The following is a 12,136-nucleotide window of genomic DNA, read 5'->3' as shown; positions in this document are numbered from 1 at the left end:
AATCGGACCGGGAGTGACATGTTTAGCCGCATGTTCTCCTTGAATTGCTGGCTGTTTGAGTGGTGTCCAAAAAATGAGGTGGGCTTCATAGATAATTGGCAAAGCTTCTGAGGAAAACCTGGTCTTGTTAGGAGAGACGGCATCCATCCCACTTTGGATGGAGCAGCTCTCATTTCTAGAAATCTGGCCAATTTTCTTAAATCCTCCAAACCGTGACTATCCAGGGTTGGGACCAGGAACCAGAGTTGTAGTCCTACACACCTCTCTGCAGCTTCTCTCCCCCTGCCATCCCCTCATTACCCCATCCCCGTAGAGACGGTGCCTGCTCCCAGACCACCAATAACCAGTAAAAATCTATTTAAGCATAAAAATTCAAAAAGAAAAAAATATAGCACCTTCAACTGCACCACAGACTAAAACAGTTAAATGTGGTCTATTAAACATTAGGTCTCTCTCTTCTAAGTCCCTTCTAAGTCCCTTAAGTCTAAGTCCCCTTCTAAGTCAACACCCCCGAGTCACACTAACTGCCAGAACGCTGGTAGCACGGACCGAGGTGGAGGATTAGCAGCAATCTTCCATTCCAGCTTATTAATTAATCCAAAACCCAGACAGAGCTTTAATTCATTTGAAAGCTTGACTCTTAGTCTTGTCCATCCAAATTGGAAGTCCCAAAAACCAGTTTTATTTGTTATTATCTATCGTCCACCTGGTCGTTACTGTGAGTTTCTCTGTGAATTTTCAGACCTTTTGTGTGACTTAGTGCTTAGCTCAGATAAGATAATTATAGTGGGCGATTTTAACATCCACACAGATGCTGAGAATGACAGCCTCAACACTGCATTTAATCTACTGTTAGACTCAATTGGCTTTGCTCAAAATGTAAATGAGTCCACCCACCACTTTAATCATATCTTAGATCTTGTTCTGACTTATGGTATGGAAATTGAAGACTTAACAGTATTCCCTGAAAACTCCCTTCTGTCTGATCATTTCTTAATAACATTTACATTTACTCTGATGGACTACCCAGCAGTGGGGAATAAGGTTCATTACACTAGAAGTCTTTCAGAAAGCGCTGTAACTAGGTTTAAGGATATGATTCCTTCTTTATGTTCTCTAATGCCATATACCAACACAGTGCAGAGTAGCTACCTAAACTCTGTGAGTGAGATAGAGTATCTCGTCAGCAGTTTTACATCCTCATTGAAGACAACTTTGGATGCTGTAGCTCCTCTGAAAAAGAGAGCCTTAAATCAGAAGTGCCTGACTCCGTGGTATAACTCACAAACTCGCAGCTTAAAGCAGATAACCCGTAAGTTGGAGAGGAAATGGCGTCTCACTAATTTAGAAGATCTTCACTTAGCCTGGAAAAAGAGTCTGTTGCTCTATAAAAAAGCCCTCCGTAAAGCTAGGACATCTTACTACTCATCACTAATTGAAGAAAATAAGAACCCCAGGTTTCTTTTCAGCACTGTAGCCAGGCTGACAAAGAGTCAGAGCTCTATTGAGCCGAGTATTCCTTTAACTTTAACTAGTAATGACTTCATGACTTTCTTTGCTAATAAAATTTTAACTATTAGAGAAAAAATTACTCATAACCATCCCAAAGACATATCGTTATCTTTGGCTGCTTTCAGTGAAGCCGGTATTTGGTTAGACTCTCTCCGATTGTTCTGTCTGAGTTATTTTCATTAGTTACTTCCTCCAAACCATCAACATGTCTATTAGACCCCATTCCTACCAGGCTGCTCAAGGAAGCCCTACCATTAATTAATGCTTCCATCTTAAATATGATCAATCTATCTTTATTAGTTGGCTATGTACCACAGGCTTTTAAGGTGGCAGTAATTAAACCATTACTTAAAAAGCCATCACTTGACCCAGCTATCTTAGCTAATTATAGGCCAATCTCCAACCTTCCTTTTCTCTCAAAAATTCTTGAAAGGGTAGTTGTAAAACAGCTGACTGATCATCTGCAGAGGAATGGTCTATTTGAAGAGTTTCAGTCAGGTTTTAGAATTCATCATAGTATAGAAACAGCATTAGTGAAGGTTACAAATGATCATCTTATGGCCTCAGACAGTGGACTCATCTCTGTGCTTGTTTTGTTAGACCTCAGTGCTGCTTTTGATACTGTTGACCATAAAATTTTATTACAGAGATTAGAGCATGCCATAGGTATTAAAGGCACTGCGTTGCGGTGGTTCGAATCATATTTATCTAATAGATTACAATTTGTTCATGTAAATGGGGAATCTTCTTCACAGACTAAGGTTAATTATGGAGTTCCACAAGGTTCTGTGCTAGGACCAATTTTATTCACTTTATACATGTTTCCCTTAGGCAGTATTATTAGACGGCATTGCTTAAATTTTCATTGTTACGCAGATGATACCCAGCTTTATCTATCCATGAAGCCAGAGGACACACACCAATTAGCTAAACTGCAGGATTGTCTTACAGACATAAAGACATGGATGACCTCTAATTTCCTGCTTTTAAACTCAGATAAAACTGAAGTTATTGTACTTGGCCCCACAAATCTTAGAAACATGGTGTCTAACCAGATCCTTACTCTGGATGGCATTACCCTGACCTCTAGTAATACTGTGAGAAATCTTGGAGTCATTTTTGATCAGGATATGTCATTCAATGCGCATATTAAACAAATATGTAGGATTGCTTTTTTGCATTTGCGCAATATCTCTAAAATTAGAAAGGTCTTGTCTCAGAGTGATGCTGAAAAACTAATTCATGCATTTATTTCCTCTAGGCTGGACTACTGTAATTCATTATTATCAGGTTGTCCTAAAAGTTCCCTGAAAAGCCTTCAGTTAATTCAAAATGCTGCAGCTAGAGTGCTAACGGGGACTAGAAGGAGAGAGCATATCTCACCCATATTGGCCTCTCTTCATTGGCTTCCTGTTAATTCTAGAATAGAATTTAAAATTCTTTTTCTTACTTATAAGGTTTTGAATAATCAGGTCCCATCTTATCTTAGGGACCTTGTAGTACCATATCACCCCAATAGAGCGCTTCGCTCTCAGACTGCAGGCTTACTTGTAGTTCCTAGGGTTTGTAAGAGTAGAGTGGGAGGCAGAGCCTTCAGCTTTCAGGCTCCTCTCCTGTGGAACCAGCTCCCAATTCAGATCAGGGAGACAGACACCCTCTCTACTTTTAAGATTAGGCTTAAAACTTTCGTTTTTACTAAAGCATATAGTTAGGGCTGGATCAGGTGACCCTGAACCATCCCTTAGTTATGCTGCTATAGACTTAGACTGCTGGGGGGTTCCCATGATGCACTGAGTGTTTCTTTCTCTTTTTGCTCTGTATGCACCACTCCGCATTTAATCATTAGTGATTGATCTCTGCTCCCCTCCACAGCATGTCTTTTTCCTGGTTCTCTCCCTCAGCCCCAACCAATCCCAGCAGAAGACTGCCCCTCTCTGAGCCTGGTTCTGCTGGAGGTTTCTTCCTGTTAAAAGGGAGTTTTTCCTTCCCACTGCCGCCAAGTGCTTGCTCACAGGGGGTCGTTTTGACCGTTGGGGTTTTTCCGTAATTATTGTATGGCCTTGCCTTACAATATAAAGCGCCTTGGGGCAACTGTTTGTGATTTGGCGCTATATAAATAAAATTGATTTGATTTAGAAATACAACCCCAATTCTACTGCAGTTGGGACATTGTGTAAAATGTAAACAATTTGAAATGTGGACTCATTAGACCACAGCACACTTTTCCACTTTGCGTCTGTGCATTTCAAATGAGCTCGGGCCCAGAGAAGGTGGCGGCATTTCTGGATGTTGTTGATGTATGGCTTTCGCTTTACATGGTAGAGTTTTAACTTGCACTTGTAGATCTAGCAACGAACTGTGTTAACTGACAATGGTTTTCTGAAGTGTTCCTGAGCCCACACGGTAAGATCCTATACACAATGATGTTGGTTTTTAATGCAGTGCTGCCTGGGGGATCGAACGTCACAGGCATTCAATGTTGGTTTTCGGCCTTGCTGCTTAACGTGTAGAAAGTTCTCCAGATTCTCTGAATCTTCTGATTATATTATGGACTGCAGATGATGGAATCCCTAAATTCCTTGCAACTGAATGTTGAGAAACATTGTTCTTAAACTGTTGGGACTATTTTTTCACACAGTTCTTCACAAAGTGGTGATCCTCGCCCCATCTTTACTTGTTAACGGCTGAGCCTTTTGGGGATGCTCCTTTTATACCCAATCATGACACTCACCTGTTTTGAATTAGGTGTTCTTTGAGCATTCATAAACTTTCCCAGTCTTTTGTTGCCCCGTCCCAGCTTTTTTGAAATGTGTTGCAGGCATCCATTTCAAAATGAGCAAATATTTGCACAAAAACAAAGTTAATCAGTTTGAACATTAAATATCTTGTCTTTGTGGTGCATTCAACTGAATATATACTCAACAAAAATATAAACGCAACACTTTTGGTTTTGCTCCCATTTTGTATGAGATGAACTCAAAGATCTAAAACTTTTTCCACATACACAATATCACCATTTCCCTCAAATATTGTTCACAAACCAGTCTAAATCTGTGATAGTGAGCACTTCTCCTTTGCTGAGATAATCCATCCCACCTCACAGGTGTGCCATATCAAGATGCTGATTAGACACCATGATTAGTGCACAGGTGTGCCTTAGACTGCCCACAATAAAAGGCCACTCTGAAAGGTGCAGTTTTGTTTTATTGGGGGGGGGGATACCAGTCAGTATCTGGTGTGACCACCATTTGCCTCATGCAGTGCAACACATCTCCTTTGCATCATCTGTGAAGAGAACACCTCTCCAACGTGCCAAACACCAGCGAATGTGAGCATTTGCCCACTCAAGTCGGTTATGACGTCTCAGGTCGAGACTCCGATGAGGACGACGAGCATGCAGATGAGCTTTCCTGAGACGGTTTCTGATAGTTTGTGCAAAATGTCTTTGGTTATGCAAACCAATTGTTCCAGCAGCTGTCCGAGTGGCTGGTCTCAGACGATCTTGGAGGTGAACATGCTGGATGTGGAGGTCCTGGGCTGGTGTGGTTACACGTGGTCTGCGGTTGTGAGGCTGGTTGGATGTACTGCCAAATTCTCTGAAACGACTTTGGAGACGGCTTATGGTAGAGACATGAACATTCAATACACGAGCAACAGCTCTGGTTGACATTCCTGCTGTCAGCATGCCAATTGCATGCTCCCTCAAATCTTGCGACATCTGTGGCATTGTGCTGTGTGATAAAACTGCACCTTTCAGAGTGGCCTTTTATTGTGGGCAGTCTAAGGCACACCTGTGCACTAATCATGGTGTCTAATCAGCATCTTAATATGGCACACCTGTGAGGCGGGATGGATTATCTCAGCAAAGGAGAAGTGCTCACTATCACAGATTTCAACTGGTTTGTGAACAATATTTGAGGGAAATGGTGATATTGTGTATGTGGAAAAAGTTTTAGATCTTTGAGTTCATCTCATACAAAATGGGAGCAAAACCAAAAGTGTTGCGTTTCTTTTTTGTTGAGTATAGGTTGAAGAGGATTTGCAAATCATTGTATTCTGTTTTTATTTACATTTTTCACAACATCCCAACTTCATTGGAATTGGGGTTGTAAGATGAACTGGCTAAGAAGAGAGTCGCTCATCGGAGGCATTTCATATGACGCCTCAATTACACACAAAATGTCCAAAGACACCTTGAATTACATCCATTCATGCACATCTTCATTTGGTGTGTACCTGAAATCCACCAAGTGGTTTTGGAGGAATTCTGCATCACTGACAGATGGCTAGTGAGGTTGATTGTTACGTATCCCCCATGCATTCTAAATACACTTTGGAATGGAAAATTACAGAATGGAGACCCGGACCCCGGAACCCAGCAATGGCATGACTTCCTCACGACTGCAGTCTGTCTTATCAAAGGCGATAAACTCTTGTCCCTCAGACCTCATATCTTTTTCCATGTTAAAAATCAAGGCTCCTTTTCTTCCTCCCGTCTTCCGTCTCTCTTTCCAAAAGAGACACACACGCACACACACACACACACACACACACACACACACACACACACACACACACACACACACACACACACACACACACACACAGCAGTTGGACAAGCGCCAACCTCTGAGAGCCAAGGAGCACATTTTAGCAGGGTAGAGCATGTTTAGAGCTTCAAACGACAACTTAAATGGATCTTCCACTCAAATGTCACTTTGCATTGACCTCCACATTCAAACTGTCGCTCATAGATTTCAACAGAACCAAAAGCACATCAAGACAATCAAATACGTGTCTGTGTGAATTTCACCGTGTGTCTGCTTATCTCGCCTTAGCAGGAGGAATGTGTTCAAAATGATTTGAGATACATTTATCTTCTTCTAAAAAGCTCAACGCCCATGTGCACGCACTCTTTTGCCCCAGACAAAAGGGGTCAATGAAAGTAATCAATCATGCTGTAAAAAAAAAAAAAAGAAGTTTGCATTGGTCTTTGAAGGGAAAAAAACAACAACAAAAAAACCCATGAATGATTAATCTTAATCTATTGCATTCCGTTTGTTTCACATTGACATAAGAAAACAAAAATCAATAAGGCAAGAAACGTACTTTGGCGACAATGACGTGGCATTAGAGGTGTGTGTGTGTGTTTACAAAAAGGTGTTGAGGCAGGCAGACATTGCTGGGATTCCTGAGGCTGTTTGGTTTGACTTGAGAAACCTGACTGTGGCATGCAAGAAATGGAGATATGCGTACCTCACAACATGAAATCAGAAGAGAATTACAGGTTAGCTCACTCCATAGGGAAAGACATGAATGCCCTTCCTGACAACTCCCAAAAAACAGAGAACTGGCAGGGGCGGTCTTAAACCGGGAACCTTCTGCTCTGGAAACAAAGCGCACTAAAACCACTTGGCCACCACGCCATAATCATGAGGGCAACGTAGCCAAAGTTCAAGTGAGTTGTTGCACGTATGACCGGTTGGTGATGATGGCACTCTAGGTCTTCTAGTTTTCTCTATGGCTTACTCACACTTCAGTGTGCATATTGATAAGACCACTGAAGTTGCTCTGACTATGAACTCTTGATGCCCTTGGTGTTGGGGGATACAGAACCACAACTCTCAGGAGGTCCTGGGGATTTATTTACCACAGGGGTAGTCTGGAGTTAGTGTAGCACCTAACCTGCATAAATGGGAAGTCGAATTAGTACAGGAAGGCCACAGGGGAGAGGAGTGTGCATGTGAATTGTTCCTGTGAACTGGAGACAGGTTAACTGCTGGTGTTGGCACACAGCAGAGAACAGGCCAGGGAGCTGCCGCCCCAAACATCCGTTATTTACGGAGCAGCCATTGATCTCCTTCCCTCCCTCCTATTATCCCCCCTCCTCTCTCTACATCTGTTCCCTCTGTCCTCTTCCCTCACACCTGCTCCCATTTTCACCTCCTCCGCTCTACTTTTTCTCTCCCCTCTCTGCTCATCTTAATTTTATCTCCTCCCAGTCTCCTTGCTTAGCTACATCAGTTCAGTAAACTCTCTCTACTTTGCCTCCTCGTCATGGTTTATGTGGCGAGGAAGCAGATTTGACTTGGAAAAGCACCGACAGTGTGTTTAGCAAGTAGCCATGCAAACCTCAAGCACAACATGAAAAGGGCCCTTGGATATCTCCCCCTCCCTCGGTCTTCCCCTTCCAAAATTGTTTTCCCACACAGTTGGTCCGGTTGCACTTCTCCAGAATGTGAAGCACAAGAAGCTGATGTGTTTTCAACATACAAGAGCAAAGTGGGAGACTCAGAAATTCACCTGATTGTTCGGGTTTCCCTTCCTTGGCGATCACTCAGTGTTTGGGTTTCTTTCCCACTAAGGATTCAGAGGGCGGGGGGGGGGGGGGGGGGGGGATGGCATCCTGTCAGAACAATCCAGGAATTCTGTGTGTGTGAGCGCATAGTACAGTGAGAAATCATTGGAGAGAGGAAGACGGCACACTGCAGCCGTTGTAAGCCAGCCAACCACCCACACGTAATGCTAGACCAGCAAATACAGCACACGAACGTATGGAGGAGACAAGAGCCGGGTACCAATCCACACAAATACAAATATTATCCATTTAAAGTGGCTCAAAACCATGAAATTAAAACGCAGTATCTGATTATACGATTCAGCACCGGATGTCAAAGTGTTATTTTAATACAGAATATCTAAGACACTCATTTCACACAAATATATGCACTAAACAACCCCAAAAACATACTCAGCTCCAATATCAAGTGTCTACTATGTAGTATTTCTGAGTTACAATGTACACAATGCAAATTATGCAACCTTCATTAACACAAAGATATGTGCACCAAACAATACTAAAATGTACTCAGCTCATCTACTCCCAGATACCAAATGCACAAGTATCAGGTTTCACCAAGTATTATTCTTGAGTTATAATATTCTCCACACAAATAACTTCATCCTTGTCAATATACAAATATATGCACAATTACCCCTCAATTAAAATAGGCTCCTCTATTCTAAGGGGGATACAATAAGTATTATTCTTGAGTTCTCATGATTACATGCCTAGAGTGCAAATATAAAGTTCTTATGTATAGTTTTCACAAGACAAAAAAAAAAAAAACGTGCACCTTAATTCTCATTGTAGGTATCTACGTATACCAAGCAAACTGACAAATTACATCATAAAATCTACTCCAACAGGGTACGTAGAGCATAATTGTCAAGTATCTACTGTGTGTTATTATTATCATCTACGACTAATCACTTCATCATCATTAACAGGCTGAAATATGCACCAAACAACCTTAAAAATGTAGTCAACACTTATTAGGGTACCGAGGGTGTAAGCATCAAGTTTTTAACTCATGTATTGTTGTTCAGTTATGAAATTCACTAGACTGATACCTTCATTGTCATTAATATACAAATACATGCACTAAACAACCCTACAAAGGAGTCAATTCATCTACTCCCCAGGAGTCCTCCTTGGGCGAGGTGATGGTCTAGTGGTTAAGTGTTGGGCTTGAGACCAGAGGATCCTCAGTTCAAATCCTAGCAAATCACTAAGGGCCCTTGGGCAAGGTCCTTAATCTCCTAGTTACTCCCAGTGTGTAGTGAGCACCTTGCATGGCAGCATCTTGACATTGAAGTGAATGTGAGGCATTATTGTAAAGAGCTTTGAGTGTCTGCAGATGGAAAAGTGCTATAAAAAATGCAGTCCATTTGTGTTAAGTGGCTATCAGTATCAAGTGGCCTACACACAGATCTGCATGACAACATATGTGCCACATACCATGTTTGTAGTGGGATAACATAAAATTGAAAAGTGCCTCATTAACTGCCAGACATTTTATAATAGTAGCTTTTCCCAACGCTTCAATTTTGCATTTATTTGCTGAAAGGTTTTCACTCTCCCTACCGTTTGAAATGTTTTTCTCCATCTGTGAATATCTCCAAAGCAGACTTGAGACAAATATACGACGTCTTTCAGTACACATACTGAAAACTAGTGCGGAATTAACATGGATTATGAAACCGGTACACAGATAAGCACCAACTAGAACATGTGGCAAAGCTTTAAATGTGAGAGAACAGACTTCAAACACTTCAAAGCAATCGAACGGAGATGTCACGCTGCCAGGTGTAGGAGTCGGACGGCGTCTATTGGCTGTGCCGACAAGCACATTACCACATTTGCACCTACACTTTGCACGCTCGCCACTTTAGCAGTGCAAGTCATCACAACGGAGGAGTATGTGTGAGCGTTTCGCTTTGCATGACTGCAACCACTGCTCATCACAATGGAAGCGTATGACTCAGTGCGTGCGCACCAACTACACTGCGTCGTGCTCCTACACCTTTTGTTTATCATCCACAACGTGTCTGTCACATTCACAGTACAGTGAACGTATCTTACGAAGATTGAAGACCTCACAGACCTCTGTGCGCCTGCTCGAACCCACCTATGTACAGTCACTCATTTTGTCTCCTCTGAAATTATTATCAGCACAATGTAACTATGCAACTGACTGAGACTTGTGCAAGAACCACTCGTACGCAGACTGGAGCAGGAGACGTTGCATGCCCCGAGAGTGGAAGGGGACTGGCCAGAGTATGATCAGTCCCAGGTTCAGAAGGAGGGTGCCAACCCGGAAATGAATATGAACAGTTCAAAACCATTTAGATACCTGTTCATACCTGTTCCATTGACCCTCTCGCTCTCTCTTTGTGTCAAATGAACAGTTAGGGAGCTTCATTTGAGGAGTATCACTTGCATTGTGAGGGAAGGTCAGGTATGAAATGTGGTGCATTCTTCAGCATGCACATGACACCAGACACTGGAGACGGCCAAGGGGACGTCCTGGCTCTGGTGGGTAGGTGTTTACTTTTGAGAAACACAGACAGACTGGTTGTCTGGTTGCCACTCATGTTCTGTGGTGAATGCAGCAACAGTGCGTACAATTAGACGAGGTCTGTCAATAAAGTAACGGACCTTTTAATTTTTTTTTTTTTTTTTTTAAACTATATGGATTTGATTCATATGTTTTTACGTCAGACAAGCTTGAACCCTCGTGCGCATGCGTGAGTTTTTCCACGCCTGTCGGTGACGTCATTCACCTGTGAGCACGCCTTGTGGAAGGAGTGGTCCCGCCCCCTCGACGAGGCAGAAAACGCCAGATCATTTCTAAGCTGATGTCTCTGTGGATATGAGACAGTCGTGTACACTTTCTCTGGTTATCACAAGAGCTGGACATCAGCGATTTTCTGGCAGATTTCACTTTTAACAAGAGATTTTGTCATGGAAAGCCGCGCGGAGGCTTCGTGCTTAACGACCGATTCGCTGTTTGAGCGAGACAAAGAACACCTCCGTTTCGGCGTGTCAGAGGACAAGTTAGGACAAGCCCAGCTCTCCACAATTTCTCTGATACTTACTGGACTGGTAAGCATTGAAAGCCGAGATAGGCATGTCCCAACTTGTCCCATGACACGCCAAAACGGAGGTGTTCTTTGTCTCGCTCAAACAGTGAATCGGTCAAGCGCACCAAGCGTCCTTAAAGCTGTAGTAACACTCCTTATTCTCTGTTAAGCCCGTAAAATTTTCACCGAAAGCCAGATAAATTTTTCAAATGGTTTCCAGGTGCCAGTCTCTAACAGCTTCTGAAAAAATTCTGATGGAAAAAAAAAGTCCAAATCATTCCGCCATTTCCAGACAATGAAAATCCGACGAGGGGGCGGGACCACTCCTTCCACAAGGCGTGCTCACAGGCGAATGACGTCACCGACAGGCATGGAAAAACTCACGCATGCGCACGAGGGTTCAAGCTTGTCTGACGTAAAAACATATGAATCAAATCCATATAGTTTAAAAAAAAAAATAAAAAAGGTCTGTTACTTTATTGACAGACCTCGTAGGTCATGTGATGCACAAGAAGTCACATGACATTCTAAAATACATGGCGCCGTACGTGTGGACAGAGGAAGAGACAAGAGCTTGTTAAACCTTACGAGATTGTGTTACGGCAATACTAGATTAGAAACAACAACCACAACAGAATGCCAATATTTAGCAGGTTGTGCACATCTGTTGCCATGACAGTTATCCCAAGAGGACAAAACCCAGTAGTTGCATAACGTCGCTCACTGGAAATGCTGTCATTTTGCAATTCTATTTTGTCAATATCTGTAATGGAAACCAGGCTACACTCGCAGAAGTTCATCATACTAAAAAAAGGCAGGTTGTTCTTGCATGTAAAACTCGTGTCGACGCCTCAGACGATTTTCCCTCTCTAAGCTGTTGATGTCAGCTGGTGATGAAGCCAGTTGTCTCAAAATGAAACTCCTCAGAAATCATGTAGTCTTCTTGTCAGTACTGCTGAGGTGGCGTTGCGGGGAATATAACGTTGCAATGACAAGAGTAAAAATGTAACTAAAAATCAATATTATGTCACGATGGAGGACCTGGATTTTTTTTTTTTTTTTTTTTTTTTTTAAGTAACTTTACCCCTATTTGTTCTCATCTTCTTATAAAGACAGGACGGCAGTCTGATGCAAGTTACTTGCCAACTCTCTACAGTTTGGTCATGTCCAAAGATACAGACCAGGTCTACATATCAGC

At 42.4% G+C, this 12,136-nt stretch overlaps 1 protein-coding gene across 1 annotated transcript in view; it reads right to left on the bottom strand.

The window, feature by feature from the left end:
* The window catches only part of LOC117502317 (protein Jumonji-like), a 120,644-nt gene that overhangs the window by 71,926 nt on the left and 36,582 nt on the right, over positions 1-12,136 (bottom strand). The gene's annotated exons all lie outside the window — the stretch shown is intronic.

Source organism: Thalassophryne amazonica, chromosome 20, assembly GCF_902500255.1.
Source record: "Thalassophryne amazonica chromosome 20, fThaAma1.1, whole genome shotgun sequence".
Taxonomy (NCBI): domain Eukaryota; kingdom Metazoa; phylum Chordata; class Actinopteri; order Batrachoidiformes; family Batrachoididae; genus Thalassophryne; species Thalassophryne amazonica.
The sequence above is the reverse complement of the archived record's forward strand: the minus strand, read 5'-3'. Positions and strand labels throughout refer to the sequence as shown.